Source organism: Desmodus rotundus, chromosome 5 (genome assembly GCF_022682495.2).
Source record: "Desmodus rotundus isolate HL8 chromosome 5, HLdesRot8A.1, whole genome shotgun sequence".
In the NCBI taxonomy this organism is placed as follows: Eukaryota; Metazoa; Chordata; class Mammalia; order Chiroptera; family Phyllostomidae; genus Desmodus; species Desmodus rotundus.
In genome coordinates, this window is record NC_071391.1 from 140,354,843 (window position 1) to 140,369,753 (window position 14,911).

Consider the following 14,911-nt stretch of genomic DNA (forward strand, 5'->3'; position numbering starts at 1 on the left):
GAGTATGAGTGTATGACCTAGGGACTGTGGGTCATAAGAAATCTAGGGGTAACCTTAGAGGTGTGGGACTGCCAGAAATAGTGCACAAACTGCATATTAAAACAATAAATTATTTTCTGGGGAGCAGGCCCTAACTTCCTTCTCATTTTCAAAGAGGGGGTTACTTCTAAAAGGCTACAAAATATGCTTCTAGAGCTCATGAGGGTGTGGAAATATAGAATATCAGAACTGGGAGGGACATTGAGGTTAATCCCCCTAGGTCCAGACCTAGACCCGTTTCTCTTCATAGTCTGATCCTTTTCCCCAAATAATTTTATCTTCCTCCACGGCACCCTTTACAATCTAGACACATATTCCCATGGTCTGTACTCCTCAGACCACACCCTTCCTGATGGGGACACTGGCCTGCAGTGTCTGCGACGTTGTGGCTGAGAGGAGACATTCACATGGACTACCAAGTCCTGTGGAGGAAAAGGGACGGCATGGCCGCTCTCTCAGGAGAAGAGCGCCCCACCCCTGCCTTGACAGGCTTTTATTGCTTTTCTGGGCACATTACATTGAGGATGGTCCTCATTTACTATGTACAGGTTTGCTTTAAGTGGTTACCTTTTACACAAAACAAAGGGAAGGATGTTGCTAAATACATCAAAAAAGAAAGATATTTGCAAATGTAAAGAGAAAAGTGGTTGAACTGGTTACACTTGTCCTTGGAAGGTTTAGCATAGATTTTAGGAAGTTACTTTAAAGATACGCAGTAAATGTTTGCTGCCTCAATTCAGGGTGAGGGAGTTTTAGCAAAAAGCAAGTCTCAAAGCAGCCTAGGTACAATACAGGCCTGATTCCCCACGGGAGAACCTATCTGTGGGCGTGGGTCCTATGTGCCAGACCTCACACTCACTGGCCCTTCCAAGTGGGAGCTGGGCCCACACCACGCAGAACCGTCTCCTATACCTTCCTTCTTCAGAACTCTACATGAATGTCTCAACCTGACAAGTACCAAGAGAGGAAACTTTTGCTCTTTCCCTCACACCTGATTCTGAGTGTTCCCAGCTGTGCGAGCCAGAGACCAAGGAGTCGTCATGATTCTAACTTTCTGCCATCACTCTTCCCATATCACTTTGTCACCAAATCCTATTATTCGTTATTTCCCAAACATTTTCTAAATGTGCCCACTCTCCCTATGCCTCTCTCATCATAACCATATTCGGAAACACATTACCACCCTCGGTTATATATCCGGGCCACCACCTGTACCACCAGCTGCTCTCCAGATCATTCTCCATGTGACTTCCAGCCTGTCACAGGTTGGTGTCTAAGGAAATGGACTCACGACAGAGAGTCGAATTCAAGAAGCTGATTAGGCAGGCAGGATTTCCTATGGAGAAGAAGGGAAGTAAGCTTGGGAAGAGGGAGTAGTTGAGCTGCAAGTTTCAACTGAAGTTTCAACTGAAGTTTCAACTGACGGCCAACACTGTGGGAATTTCTGAAGAAGGAATGGCCCTTCAGAGCTGTCCCAAGGTGGGAGAAGCAGGCCAGGCCTTCATACTCCTGCACTGCTCCGGATATGAGCCCTGGAAAGGGGTGTAACCTTGGGCATCAGGGCTCTGTATTCAGGCAATTCCAAAGGGATTTGGTAGCTGAGGGCTGCCTTCTGGCAGGACTCTCTGCAGCTGGGGTAAGAGATTCTTCATTTTTGAAGGGGAATTTGTGTGGCACAGAACTTCTCAATTCCAATCACATCACCCTTCTGTTTAAAACTCCTTGATGGTCTTACAGTGGCGCCAAAACTGTGTAACAGGATCGTCAAAGCTGTCCACAGTCTGACTCCTTTTTGACCTTCCCAGCCTCATCTCCATTGTATTCAGCTTTGCTCTCCGGGCTCCAGCCACACTGGCCTGTTTCCAGTCCCTCATAGTTACCTTGCTTCCCCTCCTGCCACTGGGCCCTTGTATGTGCGGTTTTCTATCTTGCAATTGTTTCCTCCTCCTCCACTTGACCTAGCAGAACTTTCAGATCTCTCCTTAACACCTCTTCCTGACCTCCCTGACCAGGTCACTCACACATTATCGACTCTCACAGCACAGGCCCCTTTGTGCAATTGTAAAACTGCAACATGTATCGGATGCAGTTTTACAATTGTTTATGTGGTTGTTTTGTAGCCAACCTTATTTCCCTTCAGAGGGATTGCTCCATGTGGACAAGACTGTGCCTATATTTTGTTCACCATTGAATTCCTAGAGCCTCTCACAGTTACTGACACATAATGTGTGCTCAGAAAATATTGGTTGAATGAAAAATGCAAGAATGCCCTTATTTTATGGATTAGGTCACCAAAAATGGAAGGGATCACATGACCTTGCTTAGAGCCAAATATCTTAGTGTCAGAGGGTATTTAAAGTCATATGTGTATTTGCATATTATTTAGAGATTTTTGGTCTATTTATAGGCAAGTTTACAACAAAAAATGATTACGGCTTCTGCCTTCTGCTTCCCCTTGAACTGAGCCATTGACTTTTTCTCTTCCTAGTGCTAGCCCAGGTTAGTTGTTCTTCACTTTAGTCAAAAAAAAAAAAAGAAAAAAGAAAGAAATCTCAGTTGGATTGGTAGATTAAATCCAATCAGACAAAAGAAAATTTTAAGTCTACATGGCACCAAAGTTTGACAAATTCTTTTTCATCTAGTTGTTTTAACGTGATGGGATGTAATACTGACTTCATCCGGATGTCCCACCCCACCCTCGTGGCCAGACTACGTGGCAAGCAGAGTGCGAGGAACAAACAGAAGAGAGGAGGTTGGCCTGCAAAGCACCTTATATTTCTGGCTCAAGTTCAGAGACAGTGATTTGAAATCTCGGGTCATAATTCACCAGTCAGGCTACACATGCAGATGAGAACATCCTGACGTGTCCAAAAGAGTTCCGTAAATAATATCATTCATCTCCTAGCAGCAAGCCGTATTTTTACTGGACTTTCTACCTCAGCCCTGCATTCCTAATGAGAATATATATATTTAAAACTCTATTATTTATTTCCCTCTGCTTAATATTTCAATCAAACATACATTTACTGTATTAATCACAGAATATGATAGTTTTAAAACCTCAGAAATCATTTGAATTGAATACCTCATGTCTGTTTAATCTAAAGTTAATAAACCCTTTTTTTAAACATCACTGTATCCAACTTTAATTTCTTGCTATAGGACATTCACCTCTTATTTCCCTGAATTTTTTTTCAGTCAGTCAGAAAAAAACTTCATATTTTATTTTGAAATCAAAGTTAGATTCCTTTTGTTAGTCATACTAACCTGTTATTTACATAATATCAGTGCAATAACCAGTAAGACGGAGAATTGTGTCCAAGGACAACAATTTATGATTACCAACCCAAAGTATATTTGGAAATAAGGAGCTCTCCACTGATGTCAGTCATCTTCAGACGTGAACACAACTGGACGAGGCAGAGTTCTGTTGCACCGGCGGGAGCGCCAGGGGTGGGGCCTGGGAGATTGCACGCGGCACCACAAGGCACGTCTTTCATCAGCTTGGCTAGAAACAGCACGGCGCAACAGTTACGGGTTTGGGCATTCAAGTGATGGAATTCGCTGTTCCACACGTCTGCAGTGTTCTCAATCCTCCCCATTTACTTTCGAAGTTTTACACAGGGGTGGGCAAAGGTAGGCTTACAGTGAGTGGTGAGTACACAAAACCCAGTTTATTCTTGTATTATTATTCATTAATTATGGTATTATTTCCCATACAGCAACCGTGAACCTACCTTTGCCCACCCTGTGTTGGTCCTGCTCTACAGACAGTAGGTAAATAATGGCTGCTCAGCTCTCTCCTTGGTCAAAATGCCCTGGCTCCGTGTTCATGTTGTAAAGTGAGGGGAAAGGTGAGGAGAAAATTTTGTCTCAGAAACATTTGGCATACATGCCCTCTGGCGTCACATATTTTGGTTCAGTTAGCTGGGCAAGAACGATCTCTCCCTAACGTTTTGTATCAGTGCTGCTTAACAGACGGTTTCACTCATAGACCCTCCTACACAAACACACAACTTACCTGACGAGCCGTGTGCAAGGCCAGTGAACCCATTCCTTTTGGAGAAGAAAATCCAAGTATCATATGGCTAGAGTGACCCCATAATTCATCTGCCAAACTGGGACACTTCCGAATCGAAGAGAAAGCATTATTGAGTCAGAGCAACAAGTGCAGACCTCAAATGTCCATGGAAAAAAACGGGATATCTGGTCGCACTATACAGGGGGCACTGACCCTTCCTCTCCCCGCCCCCCCCTCACAGAGGAACGTTCCTTGAACACTTGTGCAAAAACAGAGTCAATTCATGTTCTAGGTCTCTGAGACCTTGTCTTATAATCATCTGAACTTGTCAGATTATTTTGATTACAGTGGAAAGTTCTGAAACACCGGAACGTGACCTGATCTGCAGTAAATATTGGGTCCGCCTTTAAGTCCCTCTAGCACAGCCCCAGTCACAGTCTCACAGTCTCACAGCCCTGGGGACCCACAGCTCCGGAGTAGTGATGACACGTCATTGTGATCAGCCCTCCGCATGGCTGCATAATCGCTCATTGAGGGCCTAGATTGTCTTTTACTTACAATCCTATTTTTTCCCATTTTAGGTTGTCTTCTGTTTTTCTGAGCTTCAAGCGCCTGCCTCTGAGGATGCAAGGATGTTAAGGTAGGATATCACAGAAGGGGCAGGCTTTTTAATATTTTGACCCTTACTCCCTGGGCTAGCAGCTGTGAGCCAGCTGGAGGAAGGTCGCAGCCAGTGGGGTGCGGGCCTGCCCCATCACACGGTAGATCATCCTGTTCTTGAAAACAGATTTGTGGCAGCCTGCTCATGGCTGCCTTTCCGAAAGTTACACAATCTTGGTATCAGACCCAGAGGTCAAATAATACAATCTTGAATTTTTTCAAGGGAGATATTGTTTAGGACTTTTTTTCTTCCTGAGAGAATCCTTTGTTTGGAAGTGACCAGAAAGGGAGAGTTATTGAACAACTCTTTTGTCCTGATTCGGTGGGCAGAGAAAGCGCAGTGCTCCTGTTACCTGCAGACCCTCACAGAGACAAGTGCAGTAAGCTGCAGATAACGAACCTGTTCATAATCCAAATGCTGGAGACCCATCTCATCATTCTGGAGACCTGGGGCAGAGAGAATGTTCTTTCCAAACTAAGGTATGAAAAGAAGGGAGGCGATTAGAAAGGGAAAATCTTGGCCAGTATTTTACATGATTCTCAACCCAAGGCCGTTAAAGGGCTTTCTTCTTGTGGTTCAGGTCTATCCTGAGAGAAATAGCAGAAATTCACAATATTGAACATGAGGTAATTAAGTCGTCGTGTCCCTGAACGACTCCCGAGTGACGAGCGCCGGGGGGAGTCCAATGTGTATCGCAGGGGTGATGAGGCACTGTGCAGTGGGTGATCTTTTTCAGCCGGTGCTTTCAAGCAGCAAGGAATTCTTTCCGTGAAAAGAGACTTAAATTATGCCTCCCAACACTACGTAGCAGAGAAGACACTGAGTAAAGTAGAAGGAAGGAAGATTTAAAACTAAGGTTTGAGGGATAGAGAGCTCAAGTATCATGCCGCCATTTTTGTTAACAAGTCATCAAGCTGTCACTAATTATTTGCAGAGAGTGTTGGAAGGAGGCAGAATTTTTCATAGGTGTAAATTGGTGAAGTTTTAGTTCTTAAAAAATGGAAAACTCAGACAGACTATTATTTTTTCTGTGATCAGTAAGACTTGTAATGAAAAACAGCCATCTCAATGTTAATGGTTTGAAACAACAAGATCTGGGACATGGAGAAAAGGCGAAAAGATGATTCCTCTGGTCACATTCCTTAAAGAATGTGACCACTACGTTCTTAGTGAGCAGGGAATGCAGATTGGAATCAGGATCCTTCTTAGTCTATCCCATAAAAATATCTATGTATTCTTACCACTGTTATTTAGTTATTCTCAGATAATTTTACTTTTATCTTCACTGAGGTCCCTGTCAAACTATCCATCCAAGTACTTCTGTGTTTCTGCACCTACCAGAAATGGAGAAAGTCTTGTTTTATTCTGATGCCCAGACTTTACAACACTGGGTCCTTAGGGAACTGAGACTATGTGTCTATCCCTAGGACATTAGGTCCCTGGAGTGAAAGGTCATGTTCTACCTCCTCCTGTATTCTCATCCACACTTCCCACCCCACAGACACACAGAAATGTAATCAGAATCTCTTTGACCCGGGACAGTCACTGGGACGTTTCTTACCTACCTCTCACTTTTAGTGCTAGTAGGAATTCTAAAAAGACTTCGCAGTACTCACCTTAATAGGAATTTAATTATTTTCAAATTCTTCACATATTTATTTGTAACCTCAGTCTTCTGAGAAGCTCAGCAAAGGCATTACAATTTCTTTACATTTATTTGGTAGGAAACTAAGGCCTGCAGTGGTATAATGCCTTGTCCAACGTTTCATGTCTATAGTCAGTGCCAGAAGCAAGACTAGAACTTGGGTCTATTGACCTCACTGCACACCATGTCACACTACCCACACTTGGGCAAAGGCAAAGCTTCTCCTTTTTGTCTTCTTGGAAGAAACAGGCACACAAAGTTATCATTGGTAAAGGGGAAAGCAGAAGAATTGAGTGGCATAGCCAAGTGCGTGGAGCTTATGAAAATAAGACAGTCTGAATCACATGGCTTGTTGCTTAGTGAAATTGCACAGCATTCCAGAAGAAAAACACATTGGCACAAGAATTTACTCAGCGGAATAATAAAGAATAATTTCAGAGCAATACCAACAGTGAGTGGTGACAATGAGGAGGAGTAATGTGGGGCAGCACAGAGAAGGCTGGGGTAGGCTTGAGAAAACCTGGATTTGATTTCTGACTCTATCACTTACTAACTCCCAGGTCTTGAGCAAGTATTCAATCGTTCTGAGCCTCAGTTTCCTTGTATATTAACCTGTTTATCTTCCTCGCAGCGTTCTGTCAGAATCAAATGCAGTATTGAAGATGACCTTCACAATCCTGAAGTGCTAGATAAAGGTAAGAAATTATAGAGCATTACACACAGTAGGTACTTAGCCTTTTATTTCACCTGGAATTGATTACCATTATGCATGATGCTCCCTAAGATTATGTGCCAATAATTACCGCTTTAATGGAAATGGCTAAGTGAATGAACCTGCTGCCAGAATTATGGATCTAATAACATTTTAGAAAATTGTTATTATTCTCCAGCCCTGAGATATCTGGGTATGGAATGCAGTAACAAACATGCAAATTCTGGCCAGCAGCCTGGGTGTTTTTGCTACTTGATAAAGTTGGAATGCTTTAATACAGTTTTTCCATTTGAAAGACACATTACAAAAATCTACCAAGACAAGTTAAGTATGTGTCTCTGGCAAAGGAATTAAACAAATGTAGAGAGTGAGAAACATCAGTGCAATGCTAGCTATTTTAGTGCTCCATTATCACCCACAGAGATTCTTAATGCAGTATGAAAATTCCATGATTACAAACTCCAGCTACATGGCCCACCTTGTAGGCTATCAGGGTCTGTGTTGCTAAGGACAGATTAATCTGAATTTGAAAAACTTACTAACCACTCATAACCTCCTGAGGATCATGAACCTCACTTCGTGTGTGTGTATGTACACACACACACTATATATATATATATATATACACACACACACACTATATATATATACACACACACACACACAACTATAATAAAGAACAATATAGCTCTTTGTGTAATCCTGTCATTTCACCAACAATTAACTCTGTCTCAGAGAACATCTCGGCTGTAAATGGCTTCCTGCGGGTATCAAATTGCTTTGCTTTTAACCTCTATGCAGTTCTTTTCTGTGTTGCTCTATTGCTTTGCGAAGGGAAAAAGGGGGTGCGCTGACTGTTACTGCCTACTCAGACAAATCCTAGGGCCAACTCTCTGGTCTCCTGAAAACTTTCCTGGGTGTATCATCCTCTAGGCATCTCCGCCTGTGAAACTGCGCAAGCGCTTTCAAGGGCAAGTTGACTGGGGCACTTCCATGTTTGAGGGGGTTGTTTAGTTTCTCCAAGAGCATGGCTAATGTGTTTATGATCCGGAAGTGTCTCCGCACCCCCAGCCTGCGTTAGGTTGCTGCGGACTGCCTGGAGGCAAGGCTTTCTGATGGGAGAGGCCCCCGGGCGACTGCGCCCACGGCCGCGTCCTCTCTCTAAGCCACGGAGATCACTTCGCCTGGCAGCGGCTCTCCAGTGACAGTTTACCGAACAAAATGAGAAAAGTAAAGGCAACGTTATGATTTTTTTCATCGGAGTAAAATATATATAATGGAAAATTGACCATTTTAATTATCTTTAACTTCACAGTTCAGTAACATTAAGTACATTCATATTGTTGTGCAACTGTCACAGAACTTTTCCAGAACTTTTTCATCTTACTCAACTGAAACTTCATAACCCATTAAAAAATAACTCCCCTCCTCCCCCAATGCGCACACCCTGGAATCCATCTCTCTACTTTCTGTCTCTATGAATTTGGCGGCTCTGGGAATCTCATGGAAATAGAGTACAGTAATATTTGTCCTCTTGTGACTGGCTTATTTCACTTAGCATCGTGTCCTCAAGGTCTGGCCATGTCATAGCAGGTGTCAGAATGTCCTTCCTTTTAAAAGCTGAATAATATCCCATTGTGGGCGTGTCCCACATTTTATTTACCCACTCATTTGTCCGTGCGTACTGTGGTTACTTCCATCCCTGGCACCTCGGTGAGCGATGCTGCCATAAACGTGGGTGTGGCAACATAGTGAGTTTTATAACATGAAATGTGTTTAAAGATCTGCCCTTCCAATTTTTTCCTTGGTGTTAATCTGCTCTCTCCTTCATGAAACAGTGGTGATAGCGGACAGTTCCTTTTTCCTCACTTGGCACTTTTTAAAAATAATGTAACCCATCTGTGAAATACCAAAATCTGGAAAACAGAAATTCTTTTCAAACGTGGGTGAGCACCAGAATCACTTGAAAAGCTTTGGAAACTGCAATTCTCAGGAGCCTGCACTAAACTGAAACCAAGTCTACAGAGGTAAACTCAGACCATGATACTACTTTAACGCTCCCAAAGTTTTCTGATTTACGGCTCAGTTAAAGAATTACTTGCGCCTTTCCAGAACATTATGTCAGGCAAGATGCATCAGTTTGGTCAGCGGCTACACCTCTGCCGCCACCAGAGCGGTCACATGACGAGTTCCATCAAATTTCAAGCATGACCAGGACAAGGATGTTCTGAGCTAGGTAAATATGACCTCGGCTGTCCACAGTACAATTTTATTTTCAAATCAAAGTTGACCTTTGTGTGGGTCCTCCACAGCTGCTTGCACCTGTTCTCTGGGGAAAGGAAAGAATCAGTTTCCATGACTTCTCTCCTTTCTTCTACCTTCTCATACTTGAACTTGGCCACTTCATGCTTCCGAAACTACATTTGGACCAAGCTGTACAATAGTCAGCCTTTTTCATTTGGCCTTTTTTTTTTTTTTTTTGGCAACTAAAGCCCAGATTGAGAGGGGTTTGTTTTTACTCACACATGTTGATTTTCTTTTCAAAAGTAAATAGCCATGGAGTCTACCATGTGTTCAAAGGATCGATAAATTACATAGAGGAGCGTGCCAAAAGTGATGAAGAAAGTTAAGTCCCACAAGAATCCGTTGGGTGCCATCCGTTGAGTGAACTCATCTACACTTACTCTTTACCTTCACTACCTCCCAGATAACCAAACAGCAGTTGATGGTATGTGATTAGTGAGGAAGCTCTAAGTTGATTAAGTACAGTGATATTTTGAGAAAAGCAGGACATACTTCATTATCTGCAAATCCATGGGTATGAGAGAGTATGAGCTCGCATATTAGCATTTCCACATATGTCTCCTTATCCTCTCTCAACCTCTAGCAAGGCAGCTTGCCTTATTAATAACATGTTTGGGATTAACAGCTTTGCTATTGTGTTAGTGTCTCTGTCATTACCCAGGGAGGGAAACTGGCAAGTGCTAAGCCAGTTACTAACAGACTTAAAACAGTGCCCAGGATGGAATTCTCACATAGAAACCAACCTCAGAGCCAAAACGTCTCCAGCTAACAGCTAACAGTGAGGTGTGTGTGCCTTTAATAAAAACGGGCTTTATGATTAGGGTAGGGAAATTTTTAAACGTGCTAAAATTCTCATATCGCATTAAAAAGAAATGCCATTCAGATATTTACAAAGTAATGGAATCCCATTTCCATCTGCTCCGGCTTCCTTTCAACACCTCTCCCCTTAGCAGTGCCAAAAGGAGAAAAATTCTAGGCTTGCAGTGTGAATTGTAGGACAGCCAGCCTGGAGTGTTGGGTTGGGAGGGGCTAGACCTTAAAAGTGGCTAGAAGTATTAAAAGTGTCTGGTGGGGGCAGCGGACCTGTGGGCTGAAGGGATTATAAGGTTGACTTACAATGAACTGAGTTTCTGCAACCATAAACACTGGCCAAAATCTCTGGCCAGCACAGGGCCCAGTGGAGGAAGCCCAGGGGTGGAAGTTGGGCCAGCTCTTTTTCTACTTCAAGTCCTTTCTGATGGATCCAGTCCTCCTGGGGACAGTCCCATCCCTGGGTAACTTTCCCTTAAGCCACTTTAGATTGTGGGGGTGCAAGCAGGAGACCAGGTGCCGGAGCGACACTTACCCATGGTTCTGGGGGCATCCGCAGATCTCCATCTTGGCTGTCACATGGCACTGCTTTGGAGCTGTAAACGACAGAGTCAGCGGACAGCTTTACTCACCCCTCAGTGGTAACCAGCTCTGCATCACAGAGATGGAAACTGAGAGTCTGAAAAAAAAAAGTTGCCCAAATCACTTGGACACTAAACTCAAGAATCAAGCAAAGGATTTGCCTTCCATTTCTAGTTAAAGGTTCCGGTTTCAAATGGGTCTGACTTCAGCAAGGATTCTCAAAACCTTCCCGGCTGTCCGTGGAATGGATACTGACTGCATGTCATGAGCTCTCATAGTGGCATGAGCCTCTCTGCCCCTCAGCTTCTTCCACCACTTTCTCCACGGAGCAAAACATTCTTCGGTTAATAGAACGAGGTTTTCATCCAGCACCCCCAAGCTCAACATCAAGAGGGAACCCCGAGACTGGTCTCAAACACCCGGGCCAGTGAGCCTGCGATGATGCTGTGGGGTCAGAATGGGAGGAAGGCTGTACCATGGGAAGAGAGAAAGGGAGAGAAAAGGCTTGGCAGGCAAACTTTATCCACTGCATAATTTTGCTGGAGGCAGGTCCTATTTTGGTTTCTAGATCTGCTGATGAAACTTTGTGAACCAGAAATTTCAGCACAAGGTCTGACAGGATTTTCTCTGATTTGTGGGCTTTCTCATCTGGAAAGTCTTGCAAAGCAATAACAACACAATCCCACCAAGTGACATATTTAATAAGTCACTTCAGTGAAAAGAATAAAAATGTGTGAAATGGGGGCCGACACACAAAGTTCAGGACAGTCCGTCGTGCATGGAACTCAGCAGGTGTGTCCTGGTACATCGAACTTCAGGTTCTGTCCCGTTCACAGTCAGCCTTGAAGGCAACTCCCCTCGTGATCCACTGGCTGTCACTCTTTCAATTCTCTCCCACCTCTTTCCTGCCAGGAATTTCCCTTGGGGAAGGGGAGGTGGTCCTCTCTGGTGTTAGGTGGGCGTGGTTCAAATTCAGAGCCGCTCCTTTGGTTGCCACCCCAGTGCTCTCCCAGAAGTACTTGGATCCGCTCCCCCAGCTCTCATTGGCCTGCTTGATGGGTCCATTCCTGAGCTCTAGACAGTCATGCCTTTTGCCTCTTCTTCCTGCAGGGTAACTGTGTGAGGAAATAGACAGTGGTGTCTGTCTAGGAGGCTGATTAGAGCTAGCTGTGAGAGAGCCTTCCAGGGAGCCTGGTTTCTGCAGGCAGAGACCGTGCAATCAGGAGGCAGCCTGGGCCTTCCCGTGGTAGAGCCCCTGGGTGTGTCACACAGAACCCCAGCTGGAGTGAACACTGCTAGCGCGGCTCACTTGCTCTACAAACCTCATGACTCTGATTTATCGGGAGGGCATGCCTCAGAGGAGGCGTCAGCCCTGAAAAGGGCCAGAAAGTAAATAGTTTAGGTTTGTGGGCCAGTCTCTGTTGTAACTACTCAACCCTGCCTTTGTAGGGCAAAAAGTAGCTGTAGTCAATATGTAAATGAATGGGCATGGTGTGTTCCAATAAAGCTTTATTTATAAAACACAGAGAGTAGAATGGATTTGCCCATGAGCTAGTTTCCTGACCTCTCCTTTGTAGTTGTTGTCATATAATCTTTGGTAATGGAGTCCTACGGGAGGGTATATGTGCTGTTAGTTTTACATTATACATGTGTTTACATTGTGCATTTGTCTATTGGGTGCCTTGGTATACCTTTTATTCCTCAAGAAATCTATAAAATAAATTTCCTCCCTCCCTCTCTTCTCTTCTCTTCTCTTCTCTTCTCTTCTCTTCTCTTCTCTTCTCTTCTCTTCTCTTCTCTTCTCTTCTCTTCTCTTCTCTCTTCTTTCTCCTCCTCTTCCTCCTCCTTCTTCCTCTCTCTCTCTCTCTCTCTCTCTCTCGTTCTCCCAGATTTTGCCCAAGGTTTGAAACCTGTTTCATAAGTGTGTGTGTGTGTGTGTGTGTGTGTGTGCATGGTTTCCTTTGTGTTTGACCAAGGTGACCCCTGTGCCCTGGAATCCCCCCTCAGGTGGAAGCCAGCACGATTAAACAGAAGGAGGGAATCTTAGAAGCAGCAAGAGAAAATGACACAGTTACCTACAAAGGGGTTCCCATAAGACTGTCAGCTGATTTCTCAAAAGAGACCTTACAGGCAAGAAGGGACTGGCAAGAAGTATTCCAAGTCATGAAAGGCAAGGGCCAAGATTACTGTATCCAGCAAAGCTATGATTTAGAATGAAAGGGCAAATAAAGTGCTTCTCAGATAAGGTCAAGTTTAAGGAGTTCATCATCACCAAGCCATTATTATATGAAATGTTAAAGGGCCTTATCTAAGAAAAAGAAGATAAAAAATATGAACAGTAAAAATGACAGCAAACTCACAGTTATTGACAAACACACCTAAAACCAAAACAAAAGAAAACTAAGCAAACAACTAGAACAGAAACAGAACCACAGAAATGGAGATCACATGGAGGGTTATCAATAGGGGATTGGGAGGTGGGGGGAGGTACAGAGAATAAATAGCATAAATGATAGGTGGAAAATAGACAGGGAGGGTAAGAATAGTGTAGGAAATGTAGAAGCCAAAGAACTTATAAGTATGACCCATGGACATGAACTATAGGGGGGGAATGTGGGAGGGAAGGGGTGGGCAGGGTGGAGTTGAGTGAAGGGGCAGAAATGGGACAACTGTAATAGCATAATCAATAAATATATCAAAAAAAATAAAACTGGCGTTGGTGGCTTCAACACACAGCCACGTTCGCAGACTGCTGAGACCATGGTGTGGGAGGGCATGTGAGGATAAAAAGGGGAAGCTGCTCACCAAACCCACTGGAAGTGAGGCCAATGCTCTCATGCCCCACCAGGTCTTCCACATCTCCCGGTTCTGGTGCCAGGAGTAAGAATTATGAGGTCAAAGGACTGAGAATTCCAGGCAGAGCTGGGAACCGTCCAAGAAGCTGCTCATTCCAGAGGCAGAAAATGGCTGTCTCACTTCACCACCCTCCAGGAGCAGACCTCCTTGTTCAACCCTTTATCTTCCACCTAGAAAAAGAAAATGTTTTGACTCCAGGAGGAATATGTTAGAGAAGGCAGGGGCTCCCCAAGGGCCCGCTCTGACGTCCAGGCCCTGTCAACAGCTTGGGGAAGGAACGCCTGTGAGCAGGCAGGGGTGTCCATGGAACATAACCATTAACACACTGGCCCACTATGGTCCATGAATTGAATCACTTATACTCAAAAATTATTTGTTGTTTCTCTGAAATTCAAATTTAAATGGACTTCCTGTATTTTTATTTGCTAAATCTGACATTCCTACTCTGATATCTGCAAGAAAAATTGGTGGGGGGTTACATTTATTCTGCAGAACAAAGCTACTCTGTTCCTCCCACAGCCAGGGAGGTGCAAACACCAGAACCATTTCTGAAGGGCCTAGGAGAACCTTCTTGGAGCCATCACAATCTCGCTACTGCTGTTCCACCCTGCTTAGGAAGACAGTCAGTGCCAAGGAAACAATTGGAATCCTTCTTTCTTCTCACTTCTGGTGATCATATCATTTGTTGTCCAAAGAGGTACGCTTTTTTAAAAAGATTTTATTTATTTATTTTGAGAGAGGGGAAGGGAAGGAGAAAGGGAGGATGAGGAACATCAATGTGTGGCTGCCTCTTGAGTGCTCCCTCCTGGGGACCTGGCCTGCAACCCAGGCGTGTGCCCTGACTGGGAATCAAACCCTTGCAAACAGGAACACTTCTCTGAGCAACAACGACACTTGGGTAAAGTGTGAAAACTAGGACTGTTCCAGGCAATCCAGGCTGCGTATTCCCTCGGAGTAACCACCACACTCAGTGTATGATGATGCACTGGTTTTGAGCTATAAGACAGAAATCAACTCCTTTAAGACAGAAATCTCTGTACCTGAGTGGTGTGGCTCAGTTGGTTGGGTGTCATGCCACAGAGCAAAAAAGGTCACTGGTTCAATTTCCAGTCAGGTCACATGCCCTCTTGCCTGGGTTGTGGGCTGGTCACCTGTTGGGGCATATGCAAAAGGCAACAGATTGATGCTTCTTTCACACACTGATGTTTCTCTTCCTCTCTTTTCCCTCCCTTCCTCTCTCTCTAAAAATAAATATGTAAAATCTTAAAAAGAAAAAAAAGG

The 14,911-nt window shown here is 44.1% G+C and overlaps 1 long non-coding RNA gene across 1 annotated transcript in view; it reads left to right on the plus strand.

Moving 5' to 3' along the window:
• The first annotated feature begins 4,574 nt into the window (after positions 1-4,574).
• Positions 4,575-14,911, plus strand: part of LOC123478931 (uncharacterized) — a 71,498-nt gene continuing 61,161 nt past the window's right edge. Inside the window, exons 1-2 of the long non-coding RNA XR_006654351.3 lie at positions 4,575-4,700; positions 6,998-7,061. This is a non-coding gene — a long non-coding RNA (uncharacterized lncRNA). The remainder of the gene's footprint in view (positions 4,701-6,997; positions 7,062-14,911) is intronic.